Raw genomic sequence first — 11,852 nt, forward strand, 5'->3', positions numbered from 1 at the left:
TCTTATCTATGTTCTACTATGTGGCAATACCTTTTTTCAGGACACATTCATCTCCTGCTTCCTCTGTATCTGGCTGGTGACTCCACCCCTCTTGTTCTCTATGCTGTCTTTTTGTCCACAAGTCCTGCCTAACCTCTACCTGCCTAGCTATTGGACATTTATCCCTTTATTTAACCAATGAGAGCAACAAATATTCACAGTGTACAAAAAGATTGGTTCACAGCATTTCCCCCTTTTTGTCTAATTAAAAAGGAAAGTTTTAACTTTAACATAGTAAAATTATATACAACAGCTATCATGTAAGAAGTACAGTTATGCCAAGCAGTGGTGGTGCATGCCTTTAATCCCAGTATTTGGAAGGCAGAGCCAGGCAGATCTCTGTGAGTTCAAGGCCAGCCTGGTCTACAGAGTGAGATCCAGGACAGGCACCAAAACTACACAGAGAAAACCCTGCCTTGAAAAACCAAAAAAAAAAAAAAAAAAAAAAAAGAATTAAAGTTATAATATACAGTACATTTGTATTTGGGAAATTTAGAGAAAATACTCTATTATCTATCTTATCTTTGTGAACCTAAAGTTTTATACCTAATTTACTTTTATCATAACAAAGGAAAACTGTAAGTTTAACTATTTAGTCTTTAACTCCATAAAAGACCCCAGAGGGAATTAATACTACCTAAAAACAGGAACATCTGGCTGCCTGGACAGTCGCCCAAAGTTCCTCTGCAATGTTGGGGCATCCATCTTTGGCCTATAGGCCTAGTATATCTGACAGACATTTCTGAGAAGCAGGGAATTTTGAAGGACTGTCCTACCTTGTCATGGCAAAGTTTGGTAGTTGCTTTCTTTTGCATGCTGCTGGTCCAGTTTGGAGATTATACTGTGAGCAATTGAGGCAAGGGCAGTTTCTTTGCCCAGTGGCTAGCTTTTGCCACAAAGGAAGCAAACTCCAAAGCTGGGCAGTGGTGGTGCACACCTTTAATCCCAGCACTTGGGAGGCAGAGGCAGGCAGATCTCTGTGAGATCAAGGCCAACCTGGGCTACAGACTGAGTTCCATGACAGGCACCAAAACTACACAGAGAAACCCTGTCTCAAAAAACCAAAAAAAAAAAAAAAAAAAAAAAAAAAAAACCAAAACCAAAAACAAACTCCATGTGGAGTTTCTTCAATGCCCATTATCTTTTCTGAAGTAAATTGGCGTTGTCAGGAGCAGACATGTCTCACTATCAAGAAAAGTCTTATTTTATTAAAACATTTTAACTGCCATGTTCTGTAGGTCTTTTAAGTGTTTGAAGATCACCTATCAATCTAAATATATGCTTAACCTTGAAAACATACCTAATATGACTACAAGTTTGATAATAAGAGAAGACTTACTGCTAACCTGTATTTCTTAATTATACATTACATTTTAAAATGAACTGCATAAGCATAATACCCCAAACAAGAGTAGAAACACACATACAGTATTAAAAAATAACTTTAAATTTGTATCAATAAACCAAAATCCATACCAGTGTAAAATTTTTTGAGATGAATAGTTGTTTTTTGGATTAAAGTAGATTCAATAATCTACCTTTTTTCTATCATTCCTATATCCTCCCTTTTTCTTCAGAAAGAGATCCTTGATCTAACTCTTTTGTTTAGCTTTTTTTTTTTTTACCATAACCAACAACAACTTGTAGCCCACCCCCTGTCCCCAAATGATGACAAACATCCATAACTCATATTTTGGGAATGTGGGTGTTGTTTTCTCTAGACTGTTTACTGTTGCTTGGGGGTGCTGGCATCTTTGGGGGAACCTTGAAAAAATCAGGATAATGGTCAAGTCCTGACTGGAGTAGTCTGTGAGGCTGGATCATCACAGCCAGCAGCCTTGAAGCTGTTCTGGATGCAGAACTCTGAGGAAACTGTAACAGAGGTGCTCTGAGATGTTGGATCACCTGGGTCATCCATTTTTTTTATTGGTGTCTGGTCCTCTTGTTCTGAAAATATATAAACTTCTAAAGTTAACATGCATATCTGCATTAATACAAGTACAGACTGTGTGTTGTACAGAAGTTAGCCAAAGATGATTTTTTGTTTTATGTTTGAGTAGGTAAAATATACATTACACGTTTTGTAGTTTTTCTATGTTTATTTCCTTATGTCTGTAGCCAGGATTTTCAGGGGGTCTTCCCCGATCAAATCTGACCCTCTTCAACCTTGAACAAATCCACAGCCTTTCAATTTCTGTGGGAAAAAAAGCATAACCTCTTTCCCAAAGCAGCACACATTTTGACTCCCATTTTGAATTCAAGACACTTTTTAAAATACATAGGTTGGTTTAAGCCAGCAGCCTTCATAATCCAGTGTCTCTTAGCAGCTACTGTTTCTTCATCAGGAATAAAAAAATTTAAAGATAACATAAGAACATACAGGATCCAGACTCCCTGTGTATTTTCCATCTATATGTGTTTTTTTTCCTTAATATTAATTTACTGCTTTTTAAGGACTTTATTTTTTTACTATTTTTTAAACTATTTTCTTCTATGACTATCTATATCCTTTCTCCTTTCCTTCTCAGGCTATGCATATTTTTAAACACACTGTAACCTGTTTAGAAGTTTCTTTTGTCTGGATCTGTCTTTTTTGGGCATCTGTAAGGTTCTTTGATTGCAGGACACAAATCTGAAACTGCTATGTCAGCTGCTGGCATGGGCAGCTTAGTGCTTGGCACTAGTGCATGGTGGCTGTTGGCTGTCTCCATCCCACGGGCAGCTGCTGGGAGATGCATCTCTGTACAGCAGCTGGCATGAGACTGTGAGACTAGGAAGCCACATTTGGCTCCATTTTTTTGTGTGTTTGGAAAACTTTTCTTAAGCTTTTTTGTTTGTTTTTTGTTTTTTGTTTTTTCGAGACAAGGTTTCTCTGTGGTGTTTTGGTGCCTGTCCTGGATCTCGCTTTGTATACCAGGCTGTCCTTGAACTCACAGAGATCCGCCTGGCTCTACCTCCTGAGTGCTGGGATTAAAGGCATGTGCCACCATCACCCGGCCTTCTTAAGCTTTCTTAGATTTTATGTGGATATGCATGGCTGGACTTTGGGCACCATTTGTAGGCGGTGTGTGTGTGTGTGTGTGTGTGTGTGTGTGTGTGTGTGTGTGTACCACTGGCTCCCAAATAACCACGTAGAGACTTCTTATTAATTACAAATACTCAGCTGATAGCTTAGGCTTGTTACTAACTAGCTCTTAGAACTTAAATTAATCCATATTTTTTATGTACACTCTACCACATGGTGGTACCTTTTTTTCAGCATGGCAAGTTCATCTCTTGCTTCCTCTGCATCCATCAGGTGACTCTGCCTTTCTTCTTCCCTGTGCTCTCTTTTTGTCCCCAAGTCCCGCCTGACATCTACCTGCCTAGCTATTGGCCATTTAGCCCTTTATTAAACCAATGAAAGCAATAAATATTCACAGAATACAAAAGGATTATTCCACAGCACCCAGACCCACTCAGAATAATGGGAAAAAAAGACACACACACACACACACACACACACACACAGACACACAGACACACACAACACAGCATCACTTTATAACCCAGCTTAGACTCAAATTCACTTTCTATCCCAGGCTGATATGGAACTTACAATCCTCCTGTCTCAGCCTCCCAAGTTCTGGGATTACACCACACCTGGCTTCATACATATTTAAAATAATATTTGTTTCACTTGGCCTTTTTTTTTAAGGAAGGAAGGGTTTATTCTGGCTCACAGTTCAAGGGGACACAGTCCATGATGTTGGGCAGGTAGGCAGCAGAAACAGGAGGCAGCTGGCCACAGTGCTTCCACAATCAGGAAGCACAAAATGAAGAATACTAGTGCCCAGCTTATTGTCTCTTTTGCTTTCTTTGCAGACAAGACTCCAGAGCAGGTACTCTTGACATGGGGACAGGATCAGCCTCGGATTAAAGACAACAGTGAATGTGAGCTGAGGATGTGGCAATGGATGGAGAAGGGTCAGTCTTAACAGAGATAGCTGTGGCCAGAGCAAAGAGACTGCATGAGACTAAAGGCAGCCATGGCCCTGAAGAGGGAGGTCTGGTGAGACCATTAAGGCTCCAAAGTCACATGGTCCTGGAGAGGGCGGCAGCCCCAATGAGAATGGTCCTTCTCAGCATCCTTTTCTTGTTTAACACTCCCCCCACACCAAGTGCCATCTCTGCACACTCAGCTGTCTGCACCTTGGCAGTTTCCCCATGCTGTGAGAGTCCAGGTCTGCCTGTGCCAGGCTTTGGGCTCTTCCTGTTTTGTTTGTGTTTTTCGAGACAGGGTTTCACTGTGTAGACCAGGCTGGCCTCGAACTCACATGCCTGTGAACTCACACCTGCATCTGCCTCCTGAGTGCTGGTAATAAAGGCATGTGCCACCACCTCCCGGCTGGGTTCTCCCACTTCTGTGAACCCCGCCCCCTTCCCCGTCTCCAGAACACCGCTTGTTGTTGGGTCCAGGTGAGAATAGAACTGGAGATGCAGGCCCAGGAGAGAGAAAAGAAGGAACAAGAGAAGAATAAGGAGAAAGAGAAGGGAAAAAAGAGAAGAAAAAGAAAACCTGCTGGGCGGGGGTGGCGCACGCCTTTAATCCCAACACTCGGGAGGCAGAGCCAGGTGGATCTCTGTGAGTTCGAGACCAGCCTGGTCTACAGAGCGAGATCCAGGAACGGCACAAAGCTACACAGAGAAACCCTGTCTCGAAAAACAAAAACAAAAACAAAAGAACAAAACAAAAACAAAAAAAAAAAAAAAAAGAAAAGGAAAAGAAAACCAAGGATGAAAAGGCCAGGAAGGAACCAGACGTGACATTCAAAGTGTTGCCATCCAAATTCATCCCTGTAATTCATTTGGACTTTTTAGGGACAGGGTCTCATGTAGCTTAGGCTGGCCCCCAGCTCATTATATAGCTGAGGATAACCTTGAAGTGCTGGTCCTCCAAGGGCTGAGGTTACAGTGCAGGTGTGTGCCTCTATGCCTGGCTCTCTCCTCCCACCCTTTCTCCCCCTGACAGTAGGTTGGATCTAAGGATTCACACATGCTAAGCAAATGTTCTACCACTAAGCGACATCTCCAGATTTCTGTTCTCATTTTGAGACAGGGTCTCACTAAGTTACCAGGCCAGCTCTGAACTTGAGATCCTTCTTCCTCAGCCTCTGTAGTGGTTGCAATGATAGGCCTGCACCACCATGCCTGGCTCCCATCCCATTCTTTTATGACTCAATGCTCATCTACATCTAATGCATATTATCTGTGTATCTTTTTTGTTTGTTTGTTTGTTTGTTTTTGGTTTTTTTCAAGACAGGGTTTCTCTGTGTAGCTTTGGTGCCTGTCCTGGATCTTGCTCTGTAGATCAGGCTGGCCTTGAACTCACAGAGATCTGCCTGGCTCTCCCTCCCAAGTTCTGGGATTAAAGGCGTGTGCCACCACTGCCTGACCTTACCTGTGTGTCCTTTTTTCACTTAAGGTCCCTGCTGAATTTGGACACCTTTTTCTTGATTCTGTGTTTTGTAACCTTTCAAATATCCTACCCACTCAGGTCCTGCAGATGGGTAAGTGACTCCCCTATAATCTCTGATTTAGGGGCTCATGCATCTGCCAGCAGGTGGCTTCATCTTCCCCATCAGACTAAGAGGAAGGAGCAAAGATGATCGTCCAGGAAGCCAACATTTGCTGGGTCTATAAGAGGTGGCCTTTGAGGCTGGAGGCATGGCTCAGTGGTTAAGAGCACTTACTGCTCTTGCAGAGGACCTGGGTTTGGTTCTCAGCACCCATATAGTGGTAATAACCATCTGTAACTTTAGCTCCAGTAGATCTGATGCCCTCTTCCGATCTCCAAAGGCATGCATGTGGTACATATACAGTTATGCAGGCAAAACAATCATACATGTACAATAAAATAAATAAATCTTTAAAAAATAATTAAAAGAGAGAAAAGTCCTTGCATTCCATTGGTCAGAATCTGGTCACATGACTATAGGAGCCGTATCCAGTCACCTGACAAAGAAGCAGAAACAGCCTTTCCCAGCACTCAAAATTCCGGGGAAAGGCTGAGCAAGGTGGTACAAGCATGTAATTGCAGCACTCTGCAGGCAGAGGCTAAAAGAACACTTACACCTGCAGGTTCCAGGCCAGCCTGTGCTACACAGGGAGACCTTGCCTCAAAAAAATGAAGCCAGGGCTGGGTGGTGGTGGTGAATGCCTTTAATCCTAGTACTCATGAAGCAGAGGCAGGTGAATCTCAGTGAGTTCGAGGCCAGACAGGTCTACAGAGCAAATACCCGGACAGGCTCCAAAGCTACAGAGAGAAACCCTTGTCTCAAAAACAAAACAAAACAAAAACCAAAAATCAAAACACACACACACATACACACACACAAAATGAAGCCATCAGGTGATGGTGCACACATTTAATCCCAGAACTTGGGAGATGAGGTAGGCAGATCTCTGTAATTTCGAGGCCAGCCTGGTCTACATAGTGAGTTCCAGGACAGCCAGGGCTACACAGAGAAACCCTATCTTAAAAAACAAAACAAATAAACAAAAAACTAAGCCAAACCAAACAACAGCAACCCCACCCACCCACACTGGGTGCCAATTGTTGTTTTTTTTACAGTGACTGCCCCTTAAGCAAAGTCTGTCCAAAACAGCAGCTGCAACTCCAATACTCAGGCATCGACTCTTTCAAAGATCTACTAAGGGAGACTATTGACTCTTTCAAAGCTACTAAGGGAGACTATCTAAATCTAAAGAACTCTTGATTCAAGTTTTGAGGTGGAATTCTGCTCACTCAGAGAGGCTGAGTAGCAAGTAGCTAACCTTCTCCCTTTGCTGGAGTCTTCCATAATACCCAGCATCCTTCTCTTAGGCTTCACTTAAAAAACCCTTGCTACACATGCCTGACCACTTCCTGTCAGCTACTTGCTGACTCAGCCTCCTGCTTGCAGGTTAATTTTATGTAATCAAACACATCTTTGAATTGTTAACAAAAGCAGTAGGAAAAAGTGCAACACACATTAAAATAATATTCCCCAACATCCACCAGCCCCACCAAAAAAAAAAAGGCACTAGCTAATAGGATTTCTGTAACGAGATAATAGGTTTTTCCGACAACGTGGTAAGCCAGATCAAGCCAAATTGAAAAAGTAAAAGAACAGGTTTATTTATTTGAGCAAAGCAACTCCCAGGTGAGTTCTCCGGTCTCAGAGATCAAGGCCGGAGAAGTCACAGGCCCCAAACTAAAGCAGGGAGCTTATACACCCTGTAGGTGAGGGGTGGTGATGTGTCCACCCCAAGCTAGGTTTGTGCCCAAGTGTGGTCAGAAGCTGACCAATTTAGGTGGGGATCTGGGCTGCTGGCAACTTCAGGGGAGGAGCTGCTGCAGCCGCCAAGAATGCTGAACTGGGCTTTTTGGCGCCTTTTCTCAGATTCTCTGAGAGGGTGGGGCTTCAAGAGCAAGAGGAATGGGGCTTTCCGGATCAAGCAGGAGTGAGCTGGAGGTTCTGTAGGGTACAGGTGAGCTGGAGGTTCTGTAGGGTACAGGTACATAGGAATAAGCTTAAGGGACAGAAACTGACAACCATCAGCTTGATCAGCAAAAAGGGATTAACCTTTAACTGGGCCCTTCCGTGTTTTACGATGGGCAGCTCTGTCAGCAACCCAAATGCTAGTTTTCTTTTACTAAAGATTGCCCTTTGTAGCCCTGGGGTTAGCTATTCTTCGATAACCCCCTACCACTCACTACTGAAACCAAAGTTACCTTTTAATGAGTTCTACCTGCCTTGCATTGTTTCGTATCCCCCCCACCCCTCGGTATGGAAACCCAGCTATGTCAGGAGAAGATGCAGGTTTGGACAAACATCAATTAACTGTGTCAAGAAGGGCTGCAGGCATGTACAAATACCGTTTAGCTGAAACTTATTCATTAAGTGGCGCTGTTTCCTCTGCCAGAAAAGCCAAGAGGTACAACAAAATCCACTATAAGAGATCCATGGCTAGGCCCCGGGTGGATCTCTGGGAGTCCAATTAGGGAGAATGAGGAGGGTTTATATGAGTGAGAATTGTTGAGACCAAGGTTGGATAAAGCACAGGGACAAATAGCCAAACGAATGGAAACACATGAACTATGAACCAATGGCTGAGGGTTCACCAACTGGATCAGGCCCTCTGAATGGGTGAGACAGTTGATTGGCTTGATCTGTTTGGGAGGCATCCAGGCAGTGGGACCGGGTCCTGTGCTCATTGCATGAGTTGGCTGTTTGAAACCTGGGGCCTATGCAGGATCGCTTGGCTCGGCCTGGGAGGAGGGGACTGGACCTACCTGGACTGAGTCTACCAGGTTGATCTCAGTCCTCGGGGAAGGCTTTGCCCTGGAAGAGGTGGGAATGAGGGGTGGGCTGGGGGGAAGGTGAGGGGGGCGGGAGTGGGGAGAACAAGGGAATCCGTGGCTGATATGTAGAACTGAATTGTATTGCAAAATAAAAATAAAAAAAATTAAAAAAAAAGAGTCTATTAAGGGAAGGGAACAGGAACGATGTGCACAGGCCTATGGAATGACTGTGCAGAAAGAGAGGGGAGGAATACATGGAACTCGCTTTTATAGGTCCCCCACCACATGTGCATATGGGCTTACGCATGTGCATAAGTTGCATGATCATGCTGAGCTCAAATTATGTGATCATGCAGCACATGGATTACGTAGGACATAAGGCCCTGGGATGGCTAACCATCTTGCCAGCGCATGCACAGTCATGGGGGAATGACTAGGAATTTCTAACAGAAACCCCCTAAAACCTTGTTAATAGGAAATTGTAAATACCTAAAAACAATTTGTCTCTAAAATTTTAACTTCGAGCTGGCTGGTGGTGGTGGCAGCGGCGGTGGCAGCGGCAGTGGTGGCTCACGCCTTTAATCCAATCCTAGCACAGGGGAGGCAGAGCCAGGTGGATCTCTGTGAGTTCGAGGCCAGCCTGGTCTATAGAGCAAGATCCAGGATAGGAACCAAAACCACACAGAGAAACCCTGTCTCGAAAAAAACAAAACAAACAAACAAAAAGTTTAATTTTGCCAGGCAGTGGTGGCACACACCTTTAATCCCAGCACAGGGGAGGCAGAGGCAGGTGGATCTCTGTGAGTTCAAGGCCAGCCTGGTCTACAGAGCGAGATCCAGGATAGGCACCAAAGCTACACACAGAAACCCTGTCTTGAAAAAAACAAACAAACAAAAAAATTCCTTTGTCCATGCCTAATGATTTCTCCTTACTATAAAAAGGGGCTCATAACTCACCTCCAGCTGTCACAGCCTCAGAATCCCGAATACTGACTGTGGTCTCACTAGCTGATAAGCTTTTGTGCCCCGAAGTGGTCTTTCTTCCTTCCTTCCTTCCTTCCTTCCTCCCTTCCTTCCTTCCTTCCTTCCTTCCTTCCTTTCTTTCTCTCTCTCTCTCTTCTTTCCTTCCTTCCTTCCTTCCTTCCTTTCTTTCTCTCTCTCTCTTCTTTCCTTCCTTCCTTCCTTCCTTCCTTCCTTCCTTCCTTCCTTCCTTTCTCTCTCTCTCTCTCTCTCTCTCTCTCTCTCTCTCTCTCTCTCTCTCTCTCTCTTTCTTTTCCTCATTGGTTTTTGGAATAAAGTCTGCTTCTGCTTTAATAGACTTTGGTGGTCTGTCCCCCATTATTTCACAACCCTGGACCCAACAGTTCCAGCTGAACACTAGTCACCAAAGCCTGATGATTTGAGTTTGATTTGCAGAACCACCTGGTAGGAGAAGAGAATGGGCATCTACACGTTGTCCTGTGCCTTCCACACACAGAGTAGCATACACACATCCCTCCTACAGCTAAATAAAAACAAAAGTCTAACCCCTTACCTTTGGTAAGTTTTCCACTGCCTGGTCCTTTTTGCTGTTGCTGGTGGTGAGAGAAGATCTCCAGCCCAGGGCTTAGACTCCCTAAGTGGCAAAGGATGACCTTTAACTTCTGATCTTCCCTAGTACTGGATTCTCAGGTATGTACCACCACACTAGTCTATACTGGTGTTGTGAACCTAAACCTACGGTTTTATGTACGCTAGGCAAGTGTTCTATCTACTGAGCTACAGTCCCAGCCTCACTTCTCACCTTCTCTTGGGGCTCATTTCTAGGGACCTCCTCCCCCCGCCCCCCCTCCCGTGTGTGTGTGTGTGTGTGTGTGTGTGTGTGTGTGTGTGTGTGTGTGTGTGTGTGTGTGTTACTGAGGATTAAATCCAGAGTTTAAGCATGTATATTAGTTACTTTTTTGTTTCTGTGATAAATACCAAGACCAAAAGCAACTTAGAGAACAGTTAGTTTTGGCTAGTAATTCCAGAGGGCTGGATGCCCCTAATGGTGAGGAAGGTATGACAACAGGTGGCCATAGACATCACATCTCAACTACACGAAGAAAGCAGAGGGTGAACTAGAAGTCCGGCAAGGCTGTAAATGCTCAGAGCCCACCCTGCTTCCTTCAGCAAGGCTCCACTCCTTGCTGACACATACCTTCCAAGCAATGCCACCAAGGGGGAGCAAGAGTGCAAATACAAGAGCTTGTGGGGTACAGTTCTTGTTTAAAGCACCGCAGCATGCCAGGCAGGCAGGGGATTATGTCTCCCTCAGAGCCTTCTGTGACTATTACTTTAAAAGTAGTGGTGGTACACGCCTTTAATCCCAGCACTGGGTGAGTTCAAGACCAGCCTGGTCTACAAAGCAAGTTCCAGGATAGCCAGGGCTACAACAAGAAACTCTGTCTCAAAAACAAAAACAACAACAACAAAAAAGGAGACCCCTCCAGCTAGATGCTGCTATAGACTTCTTGTTTTCCTCTTAGCACACAACCGTTAGGAAGCTTTTATTTAGTTTATTGGTCTTCCATCTCCCCTCCATGTTATAAGCTGCATTAAGGTGAAGCCCTCAGCCCTCTCTAGGGCAGACTCCAGCTCCTGCCTCAGAACATAGCTTAATAAATACTAAGTATGTCTGGAGTTGTAGCTGACTAATTTAATTAATGAACTTTGCATCCCAAACACACTGATGTCGTGTTTCTGAAGGCCAGACATATACAAATTAGACTGTTTTCCAAACATTAATTAATGGAGCTCCTGTGATGTCCCTGAGGGGTTGGGTGAGGGTGTATTCACATTAGGTTCCAAGACACAAATAGAGCGAAATGATACATGCTGGGTCACTGGTGACTCAGCGTCTGGGAATAGGAGCACTGCCTAACCTTTGCTCAGATTAGTTCACTAGCAGTAATAAGGCAGCCATGACCTCAGCTACTGGGGAACTCTGGAACTGAAAACCTGGACTAACTTTGCTTTAATGACAGTATTTGCTATGGCTCAGCTCAACCACAGAAAGCTTTTTACTTTTTCTATGTGTGTGTTTTCATGTGTGTGTTCATTTGTGAATATGAGTGCAGATGTGTGTAGGTACACCTGTGTACAGAGGCCAGAGGTCAACGTCAGTGGTCCTCGGGTGCCCTCCACCTTGTTTGTTGGAGACAGGCTCTCTCATTGACCTAGGACTTGCCGATTTGGCTAGGCTGAGAGCCCTAGGGAGCCCCCAGTTTCCACTTCTTCAACACTGGGATTACAGATGTGCCCCCAAACCCACATGCTCTGGAGATTGCCTGGCAAGCCCTTTACCAACTGAGCTCTCCCCACAGTCCAATTTGCCAGGTAGCTAGCTAGGCATGGCCTTGAACTCCGATCCTGTTGCCTCCACCTCTAGGTGCTGGGATTACAGAGTGCACCCCACTGTCTCTTGACCTTCTCTGAGTGATCCATGTTGGTCTGCTGCAAATCTCGT

This window comes from Peromyscus californicus, unplaced genomic scaffold (genome assembly GCF_007827085.1).
Source record: "Peromyscus californicus insignis strain IS unplaced genomic scaffold, ASM782708v3 Scaffold_3__1_contigs__length_106647218, whole genome shotgun sequence".
Lineage (NCBI taxonomy): Eukaryota > Metazoa > Chordata > Mammalia > Rodentia > Cricetidae > Peromyscus > Peromyscus californicus.